The sequence below is a fragment of the Triticum dicoccoides genome, chromosome 4A (genome assembly GCF_002162155.2).
Source record: "Triticum dicoccoides isolate Atlit2015 ecotype Zavitan chromosome 4A, WEW_v2.0, whole genome shotgun sequence".
NCBI lineage: Eukaryota > Viridiplantae > Streptophyta > Magnoliopsida > Poales > Poaceae > Triticum > Triticum dicoccoides.
Genome location: NC_041386.1, coordinates 197,600,565 through 197,614,975, shown reverse-complemented (window position 1 = coordinate 197,614,975; position 14,411 = coordinate 197,600,565). Strand labels below are relative to the sequence as shown.

At 45.2% G+C, this 14,411-nt stretch overlaps 1 long non-coding RNA gene across 1 annotated transcript; it reads right to left on the bottom strand.

Moving 5' to 3' along the window:
- Positions 1 to 452: 452 nt before the first annotated feature.
- Positions 453 to 3,990, bottom strand: LOC119288840. The gene is made up of 4 exons (XR_005141300.1): positions 3,596 to 3,990; positions 3,336 to 3,430; positions 1,160 to 1,233; positions 453 to 806 (listed from the first exon to the last, which is right to left on the bottom strand). It is a non-coding gene; the product is annotated as an uncharacterized LOC119288840 (long non-coding RNA).
- Positions 3,991 to 14,411: the final 10,421 nt, after the last annotated feature.

Here is a 14,411-nt window from a genome sequence, read left to right as displayed (position 1 = left end):
TCGCCTATTCCTTGCCTCTACTGCTTGCATTAGAGTAGTGTGTGGCATGTTATTGCTTTCGATTAATCCTATTCTGCTACATAGCCTGTCATTGTAACTACAGTTATTATCCTTACCTGCAATCCTAAATACTTAGTATAGAATGCTAGTATTCCATCAATGGCCCTACATTCTTGTGAGTCTGCCATGCTATACATATTACAGTTACCGACAATGTATCTGCCGGCACAAGCTTGTTACCCGGCAGTTAATATGCCATCAAATTTATTTCACTAGCAAAAGCAAGTTGATCTGGGCTACAAATCACTAATTTAATATGCATTCATTTTGTCCAGGAAATCAAGACAAATGACACTATTTCATAATTCACATATGGGCCTCATCATAAAACTTAACTTCATTCAATAAAATTAACGACCAAATACATATGTTTTTCATTTTGTCCAGGCAATCAAGACAAATGACACTATTTCATAATTCACATATGGGCCTCATCATAAAACTTAACTTCATTCAATAAAATTAACGACCAAATACATATGTTTCTAGAAACGCCCATATATTAGGGTGTTGTGCCACAAAAGGAAAATTACATATGTTTTTGGATGCAACACACGACCAAAATGAGCATATGGTGGCTTCTATGCTAAACTAGCAACCAAAATTAGCTTTCCCCGTGGTTGTAATGTTACCAACAACACGAGGCCCTAATCATTCAAAAAGCTTATAGTTTATTGCTTTAACTTCTGCTAGCCTCTCGCTCTTGTGCTTCAGCATTATCCCTCTACCTTTTTCCATTCTATTTCCTGAAAAGAGAAATTTTTGGCACATTAGAATTTACATGTCAGATGTAAGTAGCTTGCCGTTTGTTTTCCTTCTGACACATCATCTAAATGTTCCAAATAAAACATGGTCGGGTTCATAGTTTTACATGTTGAATGGGGCAAACTAATACGAAGTCATGATAGCATGGCAAAACTTGGAACCCAAATTTGGCCATATTCAATTTTATTTTAAAAAAATGCTTCACAAGCATGAATGGTAGATGCGTACGTGTGTACAGAATGTCACCCCCCATTTGTCAAACCATCTTTTTGGACTCAGACTAGAACAAAAATAAAAAATGAGTAAATAAGTTCAGGTTGGTTATATCACATACCAAGTGTACTCTCTGCCTCCATTCAAACTTCTCCTAGCATGTTGTAGCCTTTGCTCAGCTGATAATTACTTGCCCTGACATAATACATGGAACATATAAGAATCCATGCTTCATGTTATTCTTAAGAAACAGTAACTTATTGAGTAAAAACTAGATTGAAGACCCCAACCTTATAAAAGCAGCATGTAATAACAATTAAACTCTAGAAGAGTACTCCACTTTCAGTATGTCTTAGCAGCAAAATGAAACGAGACATAAATAAGTTCTCTAGCTAGTTATTTTTCTTCCATGTAACAGTATATGTGCATGATGACAGTTGAACTAGATGATCTCACATCGATCAACCAATGGGAATAAACAACACAATACAAAAATCATTTTACCCAAAGCTTGCTTGTAAAACTCCTACAGTGTTTTACTGATTTAGTATTCAGTTGTAGCACCCACTTGTTTAGAACCAAAAGATTATTGAACTCCCTATACTTATAAGACTTAATAAAACATGTGTGCAGTCATTTAGAAGTATCCACTGCGGCACCGCCATAGTGCATAGATCATTTAGAGGTATTCACTGGCAGAGAGCATATCTACTGTCCTTTACATACAATATAAATTGAAACTGCAAACATTCCCTGGTGCTTCCTATCAAGATGTCTGAAGATGAAAACGATAAAATGTTCTGAAGAACTGTTCTTACTCGATTAAATGGAGAAATATTTAAGTAGTGACTACCCTGAGTTCAAGCATTACAAAATACTAGATGTTTTCTTTCGCACAAACAACACATGTCCAAGCATAATGTGTATATAAGTATGGAATATAGATCACAGTAGCTGATAGCACATGCAAGCAACATAGATGGGTATATCACATTCAGGCAAGCAACATGTCCAACCATAATTTTTGGTACCAATGTGAACTTGTTCTTTATATAATATATGGGTATATCACATTCAGACAACAACTTTGATAGAACATAAATAATAAACTTCATATCAGAGAACTAACACTTTTGCAAGTTCAAATCTTTAAATTCTAGAAGCAGTACTCCACTTTTAGTCTATATTTGTAGCAAACAGAGAAGAGACCGAAAGAGATTCTCTATCTGATTGCTCTTATCACATGTACAAGTATATGTGCGTGATGACGAGTGAACTAAGTGATCTCACATCAATGGATCAATGGAGATAAACAAGGGTACTTGTTCATTCCAACTACATGTTCATTAGTTAAAGTTCGTTTTCTTTTAACATCCAGAATTAGCACAAAGAGCACTTAATCATAGTAAATGGAAGAATACCCATTGGCACCAAGTATTAGAGTTGTGAAGAGCATATTCATTTGTACATTCAAGCACAAGTCTGAGAGAGAAAAATGTTACCTCAGTATTGAACTCCTATGAAACAATTAGCTAGATGGTAAATCAGGGAAGGAAAAGGAGCTACTTTTGTAGAGAAATTTTTAATATTAAATCCACACTCATGTCTATAAATTTAGCTCTTTCAGATGGAGGCACCAAAAACTTTATAGAGCGCTACATTTCCCTACTACTATAGTACACAATTTTTTTTATTTGGATTAGCAGTCCGCCCAGACTCCAGAGCAAATACAAGTCATTGATTTGTTCCATAAAATGAATATCCACCATTCATCAGTACCTTGCCCAAGAGATCTAATGGTTGACATTTCTTAGATTCTCTATGTACGGGCAGACGCCAAAACAACTCCAGGACCATTCTGGAATCCTGACGGCTCCAAATGGGCCCACTGGTGAAACTCTGTTATTCAAGATCTTTTATGGCTATGATCAGGAAACAACGATGACTAGAGTAACCTTCCTTCTACTCCGTAAACAATTAGCTTGTATAGAGCGCTAGTCGTTTGTATCTACCAAGTTTCGAAGCAGCAACTTGCCAATCCTTTGGACGGGATTTAACACTCAACAACATACATACTACTCCCATCTCAAAATAAATGTTGCTCAAGTAAACGGATGGGTGAGTGAAGAAAACGTGCATAGCTCGTGCCTTCGACTAGTATACACAATCTTCAGTTGCGCAATGTCTGAACCTGAATAAATAAAGACTGATCCATGTACTAAAAAGGATGGATACAAGCAAATGAAATAGGCACGTATACTTGCATATTAAGATAACAAAATGAAATATACACTAACCTGGCTGAAACCCTTTACAAATCACGAGCACCAGGAATTCCTTGAACAAACAAACCACTGCTAGAACCAGTCTCCAATCCTTTCACTAATAGCACCTGCATCAATTTGGTAGGAAAAGGAAAAAACAATAAGGAACACACTCAGTAGTAACTCGGTGGAAGGGGAAATCTGCCTTCGTACGGACAACTGGACAGCGTGCACCATGAGTTCTCATCGAGCAGAGAAGAAAAGATTAACAACCTTGGTAAGGAAGATCTCACCTGCATCGGGTTTCCACCAAGACGGATCTGAGGAAAGTATTGTACCAGCATAGTAGAGATGGGACACCACGCTCGCCGTTGGTAGGGAGGAAGCCGTGGTGGGGAGTCCGCCTATGCTCGTCGGCGTGATGGACCGTAAAGAAGAGATGGAGGCGACTGGAATCATCGACCAGTTCTAGTGGTGGTGTCGAAGGGAGGGAGGCGACGACGACCTCGCACATCAGAGGCGTATCGAGGGAGGCGACGCCAAGATCCAAGCACCGCCGCCATAGATCTCGATGGGGTCGCACAGGTCAACCAAAGGGGTGGTGGTGGAGGGCGTGGTCAACAGCAGAGGGGGCGGCGGCGGCGGTCGAGGAGGAGGTCTAGGGAGGGTTCGATTTGGGGGAGAACATGTCGTGTGGTGGTTGTAATTCTTCTTTCTTTTTTTTGAGCGGTGGCTTTAATTATTTTGAGTGGAAATGTCGCGCGCTCTCCCGCGCCAGTGCGCGTTTGGGCCAAATGTTATTTTGGGCTCACGCCATAGGCAGGCCCGGCAGATAGTGGGTCGTAGTTCAGTTCTCCTGGTAGTTTTTATGACCTAAGATGTGGACATTATTACTGGCAGTGCGCATTCCCTTGCTGATTAACTTTTACCGGCAGTTTCTCCGCCGTTATGCACTTCTACTGGCAGTAACAAGATCCCCGGCCAGATGGTTTGCCCTCATTCTTGTATTTCTTGCGGCAGTTAATTGCCCCCGATTCGGTGTTGTGGTGTAGTACTATCGGGTCGTGATCACGTCGGGTGTTGATCACAGGTATATGATATATACCTTATACATGATACATGTGGTGACTGAAGTCGGGTCGGCTCGTAGAGTACACGCAACTGATTCCGTTGTGGGGGCTGAAAGGACAGGTGGTTCCATCCCAGTAGTGGTGGGCCTAGGTTCCTGACGGCCCCCGACTGTTACTTTGTGGCGGAGCGACGGGGCAGGTTGAGACCACCTAGGTGAGAGGTGGGCCTGGCCCTGGTCGGCATCCGCAGTTACTTCAAAATAACACGCTTAACGAGATCTTGGTATTTGACCTAAGTCTGGCCACTAGCATATACGCACTAACCAACTACGCGGGAACAGTTATGGGCACTCGACGTCGTGGTATCAGTCGAAACCTTCTTGACGTCAGCGACTGAGCGGCACGCGCCGGATTGGACTGGAACGTCTGCTCTTGTATTAGGGAGGATAGGTCTGCTTACCGGCCGTGTTCGCAACGTGCATGTGTGCAATGGGCGATGGGCCCAGACCCCTGCGCGCATAGGAGTTAGACCGGCGTGTTGACCTCTCTGTTGTGCCTAGGTAGGGCTGCGACGTTTTGATCTTTCGAGGCCGGGCATGACCCAGAAAAGTGTGTCCGGCCAAAGGGGGTCGAGCATGTTGGGAAACGTGGTGCACCCCTGCAGGGAAGTTGATCTATTCGAATAGCCGTGTCCCTCGGTAAAAGGACGACCCGGAGTTGTACCTTGACCTTATAACAACTAGAACCACATACTTAATAAAAACACCCTTTCAAGTACCGGATACAACCCGGTGACCGCTCTCTCACAGGGCGACGAGGAGAGGATCGTCGGGTAGGATTATGCTATACGATGACACTTGGTGAACTTACCATCTACTCTCTTCTTTATGCTTCAAGATGGAGGCTGTCAGAAGCGTAGTCTTCGATAGGACTAGCTATCCCCCTCTTATTCTGGCATTCTGCAGTTCAGTCCATAGATACTACCCATTTCATTGATACCAATGCATATGTAGTGTAGATCCTTGCTTGCGAGTACTTTGGATGAGTACTCGCGGTTGCTTTCCTGCTTCTTTTTTCTCTTTTCCTGGTTACTGCGATCATATGATGGAGTCCAGGAGCCAGAGGATCCCGAGGATGATTCTACATGGAGTTCGACTTCGAGGAGTAGTTAGGAGGTCCCGGGTAGGAGGCCTTGCCTTTTCGACCGTTGTTGCTTTTGTGCTTGCCTTCTTAAGGCAGACTTGTTTAACTTATGTCTATGCTCAGGTTTTGTTGCTTTCGCTGACTCTTGTGTATTCGAGTTTATGTATTCGATCCCTCGGGGCCCCTGGCTTGTAATATAAAGCTTGTATTATTTTAATTTGTGTCTAGAGTTGTGTTGTGATATCTTCCCGTGAGTCCCTGATCTTGATCGTACACGTTTACGTGTATGATTAGTGTACGTTCAAATCGGGGGCGTCACAAGTTGGTATCAGAGCCGACTGCTTGTAGGAATCCCCCTTCCACACTCCCTGGCCAAAGTCGAGTCTAAACATTGCAAAACTTTTTACTAACATGGTTGTGTGTCTTACGGGCCCATGTTGCCATTGGGTGATATTTGGATCTTTTATTCCTTGATCTTTACTCTGGGACTCTGATCTCTTACTAACTCTGACTCTAGGTTCTCGTAACTACTTCCACCCGAAGAGCCCCTCACTCCAGATGATTACTTGGTGCACTAGAAGATTCCGAAGTTACTCTCGGATGTTCCCTCGATACTTTGGGCCATCCTTTTGCCATTACTTTCCATCGATAAACCCCAACGGATAACCAAGTACACTTGCCATTCATACAGTCATTCTCCACTGATCTTGTCATTACAACATACCCCGAAATTCTCTCTATTGTTTAGAGAATACTTTGTTCCTACTGCCTTGCAGTTCTTTGCCACATGAATACCACTACAGATAATTTCTCGCACTCATCGGGTATTCGCTCATCCTGAGTTGATTCATGTATTTCACAAAAGTCTTCGAAATACTATTTGAACTTCCAAAAATCCTAAGCAGCCTATTGCTCTTGAAATTCTTGCTTGCTTGCATTATGGTTAATCCCATAAGTCTCGTAATCTTATTGGCATCCCTTGTCATTATCATTTTGAGCCCCTTGATTCAAAATGTTGCGATTGCTCGCAATCCTCAATCAGATCCTAGAATTCATCCTTCCAGCTCAGACGTCATTTTAACAGGTGCTGAATCTCGACCAATCAAATCGCCATCGATTGTACCCCTAAGGCTATTCTACGTATCCATCCCTAATTTGAGCATTGCTTCTGATCCCTTGTCTTGGAATTCATAATTCCTTTGCAACTGAGCTTTGAGTTAGTCAGTTGTTTCTATAATCTAATCTCCTTGCACTCTTTCTTCCTTTGGTTGAGTACCGATGCTCACATCAGATCCCTTGAGGACCACCGGATCCTTTGTTGGATTTTATTTGACAACGCCCTTCATAATCAATCACGTTGGAAGTTATTCCTCTGATACATAATACCATTGGTAAACCCTATTCTATGATTCGGCCAACCATGTTCTACTTTTGAGCTAGTGATATTTACTATTGAAGCTTGTGGTATATGTTTCCACGATACCCCGATGGGGTGAACCTATGCCTTCCTTAATATGTGTGAACTCGAAAGTTTCCACGAGTCATACTCTTCTAGTATTTTACCAAATAAAATTTCAACACTACAACTTCTTCAAAAATGAGAAGTGAATGAAAGGTTATGCATTGGAGAAGTGGGAGTCGACCTTGAACTTTGTGTTCATGCCCATGGACATGATGTAGATCGTATCATTAAAGCTTCTCTACAATTAAATATTCCCTTGGTATAAGTTCATCTTATATCTGGGATCTAGCCTTTTACAATCGTGGTTGAAGTACTTGTCTTCTGCAGATCATTGCACCTGTCCAACTATTACTTTGATCTACCATCGAGTATTACACTCTAGTGTCTCAAGAATATCATGGAACTGCATAACTTTTTATGGGTTCTTCATCAACTGTTATTTCTCACTGATTCCAATTTCCTGGGTTCTGGGTTGTCGTCAACCGAGAACACCGATATGTGAACTGATTCCGCATTCCAGTTCGATAACCCTAAGTAATTTTCGTTGCTTATGAGTTTAATAATCCTTCATGTAATTCCTAGCCTGATCGGCTATATCATTATCGTGCTAATTTTAACTGTGCTACCTGATGCTTAATCCCGGAGCACAACTTCTGATGATGAGCTAAGCTTACATCGATTTCCTCGTCTTATCATTTCACCTCAAACAACAAGCTTGATTCCGAGTTGGTGTCGTATCCGTGGTTCCAATAATCTTCCGCTGCATTAGTATTATTGCTTGATGTAGCCATTGTTCAATTGCTTCTTCGTGGAGCCTCTCGACAAAAATTTTCATGATCATCATAAACATTTTGACTCCTTCTAGGATATCAATCGAATTCACGATGATAGGTGCCATCCTCGACCCTTGGTAATTTGAGTTACCATCGACAACATCCTTATCTTCGTTTCAACACAAACTTGTTCATGCTATGGATGCAACTTCCTATCCAGTTTGTATTATGTTCTACCTTGAAGTATTACAGTCTTTTATGTCAAGGATGTTGTGAGGACTGCTCCACATCTTAAGGAATTCTTGGTATTGTGATACTTCTCACCCTCACCATTCTTTCTTGGTCCCCGTGTTGATTCTAACTGGGATACTAACACGTGAACCGTGCTGCTTGGATTCTGTACTTATAGAAACCCTATTGCTATGAAGTTAATGGTTGACATTTCACTCTTAGACCATTATTTATCGAATCACTATTCTGCTACCTCTTGAGCACTGTGTTGATTTTCCCTTGAAGAAGAAAGGGTGATCCAGTAAAGTAGCGTAAGTATTTCCCTCAGTTTTTGAGAACCAAGGTATCAATCCAGTAGGAGATCACGCTCGAGTCCCACGCACCTACACAAACAAATAAGAACCTCGCAACCAACGCGATAAAGGGGTTGTCAATCCCTTCACGGTCACTTACGAGAGTGTGATCTGATAGATATGATAAGATAATATTTTTGGTATTTTTATGATAAAGATGCAAAGTAAAATAAATGGCAAAAGAAATAACTAAGTGTTGGAAGATTAATATGATGGAAGATAGACCAGGGGGCCATAGGTTTCACTAGTGGCTTCTCTCAAGAGCATAAGTATTATGGTGGGTAAACGAATTACTGTCGAGCAATTGATAGAATTGAGCATAGTTATGAGTATGATCATGTATATAGGCATCACATCCGCGACAAGTAGACCGAAACGATTCTGCATCTACTACTATTACTCCACACATCGACCGCTATCCAACATGCATCTAGAGTATTAAGTTCATAAGAACAAAGTAATGCTTTAAGTAAGATGACATGATGTAGAGGGATAAACTCATGCAATATGATATAAACCCCATCTTTTTATCCTTGATGGCAACAATACAATACGTGCCTTGCTACCCCTGCTGTCACTGGGAAAGGACACCGCAAGATTGAACCCAAAGCTAAGCACTTCTCATTGCAAGAAAGATCAATCTAGTAGGCCAAACCAAACTGATAATTCGAAGAGACTTGCAAAGATAAACCAATCATACATAAAAGAATTCAGAGGAGAATCAAATATTGTTCATAGATAAACGGGATCATAAACCCACAATTCATCGGATCTCGACAAACACACCGCAAAAGAAGATTACATCGAATAGATCTCCAAGAAGATCGAGGAGAACTTTGTATTGAGATCCAAAGGGAGAGAGAAGAAGCCATCTAGCTAATAACTATGGACCCGTAGGTCTGAAATAAACTACTCACACATCACCGGAGAGGCCATGGAGTTGATGTAGAGGCCCTCCATGATCAATGCACCCTCCGGTGGAGCTCCAGAAAAGGCCCCAAGATGGGATATCTCGGGTACAAAAGGTTGCGGCGGTGGAATTAGGTTTCCGTGGTGCTCCTGGATGTTTGGGGGTACGTGGATATATATAGGAGGAAGAAGTACGTCGGTGGAGCAACGAGGGGCCCACGAGGGGGGAGGGCGCCCCCCCTGCCTCGTGCCCTCCTCGATCATTTCTTGACGCCCATTCCAAGTCTCTTGGATCAAGTTTGTTGAGAAAATCACGTTCCTGAAGGTTTCATTCCGTTTGGACTCCGTTTGATATTCCTTTTCTTCGAAACCCTAAAATAGGCAAAAAACAGCAATTTGGGCTGGGCCTCCGGTTAGTAGGTTAGTCCCAAAAATGATATAAAAGTGTAAAATAAAGCCCATTAACATCCAAAATAGATAATATAATAGCATGGAGCAATCAAAAATTATAGATACATTGGAGACGTATCACATTCTAACTTTGATTATGCTATCTAAGCCCATATTTTGGGTGTACCTTCAACCAATGTTTAATTGTGTATGTTTTCCTCGAGCATACATCATTATACTATTTTAGTTGACAAATGTTATCTCCTTGTTCACATGATTGTGGAAATCCGTCCTTTTGGAAAATCTCGATGAATTGTCCCTGAGCCTATTAGCCACCTCGTCATCCTCTCCTTGGTTTAATGATGAACTTTGTGTCAGAACTCGCTCCCATAGTTCATTTCATGAGAATCTTACATTCTCATCTCGTCAATTTGTGTTGCACCTTTTCTTCTCAGGCATCCTAAGTCTGAGGTATCCTAACACCAATCAGATCTGAACCTCGGTCGGATATGATGGTTGGAACATATTTCCAAGAGTTATAACATTGGTCTTTATGTGACTCGGTAAGGTGATGTCATGCCTAGCACACCTGGCCGGAGGACTTGTTGTTATAGTTTCCTTTTTAGCAAGGTTAACCATTCTTCCATAAGGAAATTGTAAGACTTATTCTATAAGTTGTTCCTGATGAATCCTTTGTGTATCCAAGTCCGAACTTTGCTTGAAGACTGTGTCAATGCTATCTTGAAGCATGTCGGTGGTACTCCAATTTTCAATGAGAACATTTGAAGCACAATGCTAAAATTTCTTTATCAACTATCCAAACACCATTGTATGGGTAATGTCATGAAATTTCTCTCCCCTTTCCTAAAGGGTTTTCGACATTATATCCTGCCACGGATATCATGCTCTGCTTGTCCTTGGGAAGGATATATCCCTTAAATATGTGTTTAACCACATTTTCCTTTCCATTGTTCTATTTAATCTGATGATCACCTTTTCCTTTCCATTGTTTTGTTTAACTTTACTGGTGATCTATATGATCTAAGTAGTAATATTCTCCTGCTTATGTAAACACCTTGGTGTACAACCGTGTCGGTAAGACCCTGTTGCTTTTGTTGACGGCATTGCGGTAACCACCGATGGATGAGAACTTTGCCTATTGGTCCGCCTCATTTCAATGAGTAGGAAAATCGTTCTCTTCGTCCCTCGCCCTTGGTACCGGTGTTGTTGCCGACATAACTGACAGGTTATTCTCTGACGTGCCTTGCTATCATAACCGTGCAAGATGTCACCACTCTTTCTACTTTTAACCCACATGGTGGGCCCATAACCCATAGTTCCACATGATCGAAACCTGACTCTCTTGTACATCCTTGTTTTCAAAATTATTTCTTGCGCTTGACTTCGTATGTAATTCACATGCCACCTTCCTAGTGATCTATTTCGGTATGAGACACAATACTTATTCCCGTTTCTTTGAATCCCTTTCACACTTTGTTTCAGGCATCGAACGATTGCCTACCCGCTTGAAACTTCTCATGGTACCTTCTTACTTTGCTCTCGATATTTTCTTAAGTTTCAGTATGAGAGTTACTTTTCGCCACCTTCCTTGATGTTAGCTACCAGATAGTCAACCTTGCAGAGGTCCGTTCTCCCGGAATAACCCCACCTTATTCTACAATAAGTACGATGGAGTTCCCGAAGAAAGGATGTCGACTTCATCATGATGACCTGAAGCAGAGAAATGAAGACATCAACATAGTGGATCTACCTCTTCGAGAAGAGCAACCAAGACTGAGAAGACTCGATAGAATTTCGTAACCAGAACTTTCCATCTTACTCCACCTCTTAAATCTCGGGACGAGATTTCTTGTAGTGGAGGAGAATTGTAACACCCGAGACTCGTGCTACAGTAACCTCACCCTAATGATGCCAGGTCATCACCCTTTTACTAAGCCAATTGTCACTTGATTAAAATTTAGGACACATTCAAATTCAAATAACAAGTCAACTTATTATTTCTTCAAACAATAAATTAAAAATGTTTGTTAGATCACAGATATTCACTAACTATTTGTCATGGTGTCGGTGGGAACGACACCTATGGGATCACTGGGATCCCTTCTATGGTCGGCGGGCGCGGCGTCGTGAGAAGATCAGGTTTAGCAAGCAAGCACACGGATCATTTACCCAGGTTCGGGCCACGAGGATGTGTAAAATCCTAGTCTTGCTTTGGTGGATGTATTGAGTGTTCTTGAGCTTTCTGAACTAGCTACGGTGGTCGTCCCGTTCCAAAAAGCCGAATCCTTCTCCTGGTCGCCTCGGGCCTCCTTTTATAGGAAAAAGGGGCTGCCACAGTGGCACATAGGAGGTGGAAAGGCCTACAGTGCGCGAGCTTATCGCACAACATTACGGGACAAAGCGCATTAAATGCGCTACATAGGTGTCCATTAGCTTTATCGGGGACGGGAACAAGGCCCGTCCCGTCTGTCGTCGCTTCGCCTCGCTTCGACATGCACCCAGGCTGGCCATGCATGAAGCACCATGTAGGCAGGCAGGCAGCTGAGGTGGCGCGGTGGTAGGGCCTTTAGGAAGATCTGCATGCCGCCACGCAGGTGCTTCCTGAGTTGGCCTGGAAGCTGCATGTTGCCACGCAGGTGCCTGCCCAGCTGGTTGGGCTGGCAGCTGCATGCGAATGGCGGGAGAGTCTTGGCTGGTGCGGGCCTGGCAGTGGCCCTGCTGACGCCCTCAGCAAGGGTCTTGCCGTGGTGTTGCTGTCATCCCCGGCAAGGGTCTTGCCGGGGGTCTTGTGGATTTCCTCGGCTAGGATCCTGGCGACGGTCGCCGTCTTCTAGTCCTCATCTTAACTCATATATTTATGAGTTTGACGAAGATTTGCATGCCACCACAGAGGCGCCTTCTGAGCCCTGGTTCCAACGCAGCTGGTTAGGTTGGAGCCGGTGGGCTCAAGGGTGGTTCACTCCGCTGGCATCGGGCAAGTTGCCCCGGCAAGGCTCTTACCGGGGCTGCGGGAGGCGGCCCTGGCAAGGATCTTGCCGAGGGAGTCCACCTCGCCCTCTTGCCCTCCTGTGCTTCCGGTCTTGGCGTCGCCTTGGTCGTCTCGTGCTTCGGCTTCTCTCTGGCTTCCCTCCTCTGCCCTGCTAAGTGTGGTCGCGACGTGTGGCTCTGACTGCCCGTGCACAAGTAAAGGGGTCAAAAGGAGAGCCCCTACTTTTGTACACCGACAGGAGCCTCCGGGCCTGGGCCACACTTAAGTGTGACGCGTTGTTGGGCTAGGCCCAGAATGGTGCATGGGCGGGTGGGCGGATTTTACCGTAGTAATTCCTCATCCGCTGCGCTTCCCCATGACTTGCGTTGAACGCGCGACATGGAGGGTCGTGCGTGACGTGGGAGTCATGCATGGGGTGGTTCCCGCACGCATGTGTCACATCGTGCTAAAGAGGCGGCTTGCACCTTCCCCAAAAAGGAGGAATGCGCAGAGGCACGGCCCATTTACTTGGGTGGACTCGGGTCGTGGCCTTCAAGGCGCCCGTGCCCCACGATCACGGGCTGGGGAGCGGCCGCTTCTCCTGTCCCTTCAATGCTGCTCGCTCGCCACGTGTCCCTCGTGCAGGTAGCAGGAGGTGAAGGCGGGAAACCGGGCCATCGCTGATTGGGGCAGCGGGCCGGTCCTGATTCCCTGTGCCCCCCGATGACAGGATTGGTCGAGTGGGGCGGCCGAGCCCTGACTCCGCCCCTTTATAAGGAGGGGAGGGGGAAACATTCCACACTCTTGCATCATCCGTCTCCTTCCACCTCTGCTTCTTCCTTCCATCCGCCATGGCGAGAGGAAGCGCTGGCCCTTCGACGGTGGCGGCGAGGGTCGCTGCTCTCCAGCGCATTCCTCCTTCCTAAGAGCTCGTGGCAGTGGAACCGGCCACAAGAGGAAGGGGGAGGGGGCGAGGTCGATGCCGTCGTGGAGCCCGGGGGAGAGGAGGACGGGGCGGCGCATCGGCCTCGCATCCGCCAGCAATGCCTCCCCCGACGGAGCACCACGTCGGGGACCAGCCCCGTGAGTTCTTCATAAGGCTGCGCCGGCCACCACGTGCCGCCTCCATCTCCCAACCGCCTTTGCTCGGGATATGGAGCTCGATCCTCCCCGGATCCTCCAGTTGCACATGAAGGGCTGCGGGAACGGCGGCAAGTGGGTTGACGTCGACTTCCCTGCCCCTCACATCATGTACCTCCGCCATAGATGGAAGACATTCACACACAACCACAGCCTGACGGCGGGGCTTGTCCTCTACTTCAAGTTAACGGAGGGCAGCCTGCTCTTTGTCAAGGTCTTCGGAGATCTTGGAACTCGCTTGAAGTGCTGCGTGGAGAGCTCCTCCGATGATGAAGATTCCTCCTCAAGCGGGAGTGACGAGGAGGACAGCGACAGCGATGACGAGGGAGTCGGGCGGCAGGATGCCGACTCCGACTTCGAGTGACCGTGCCGCCCCTCCCTCGGCCACGCGCCTTGCTGAGGGCCATCCTCGCCAAGCTCTCCATCGGGGTGCTCCTCGTCGTCTCCTTGGGAGGCTGGTGTAGGAGGGCCGGAGAGGGCGAAGAAGGCGGGTGGCGGCCGTCAAGTCGGAGTACGCGGGCACCGATGCCTTCGTCGTGTGTTGCCGGCCCACTGCCTCATCTTCCAGCTTCCCTCCTGGCACCGGGATGTTCTCTTGGCGCCTTCTGCTTCTCGCACCTCACCTAGGCGCTCTTTTCGCCCTCTGGCC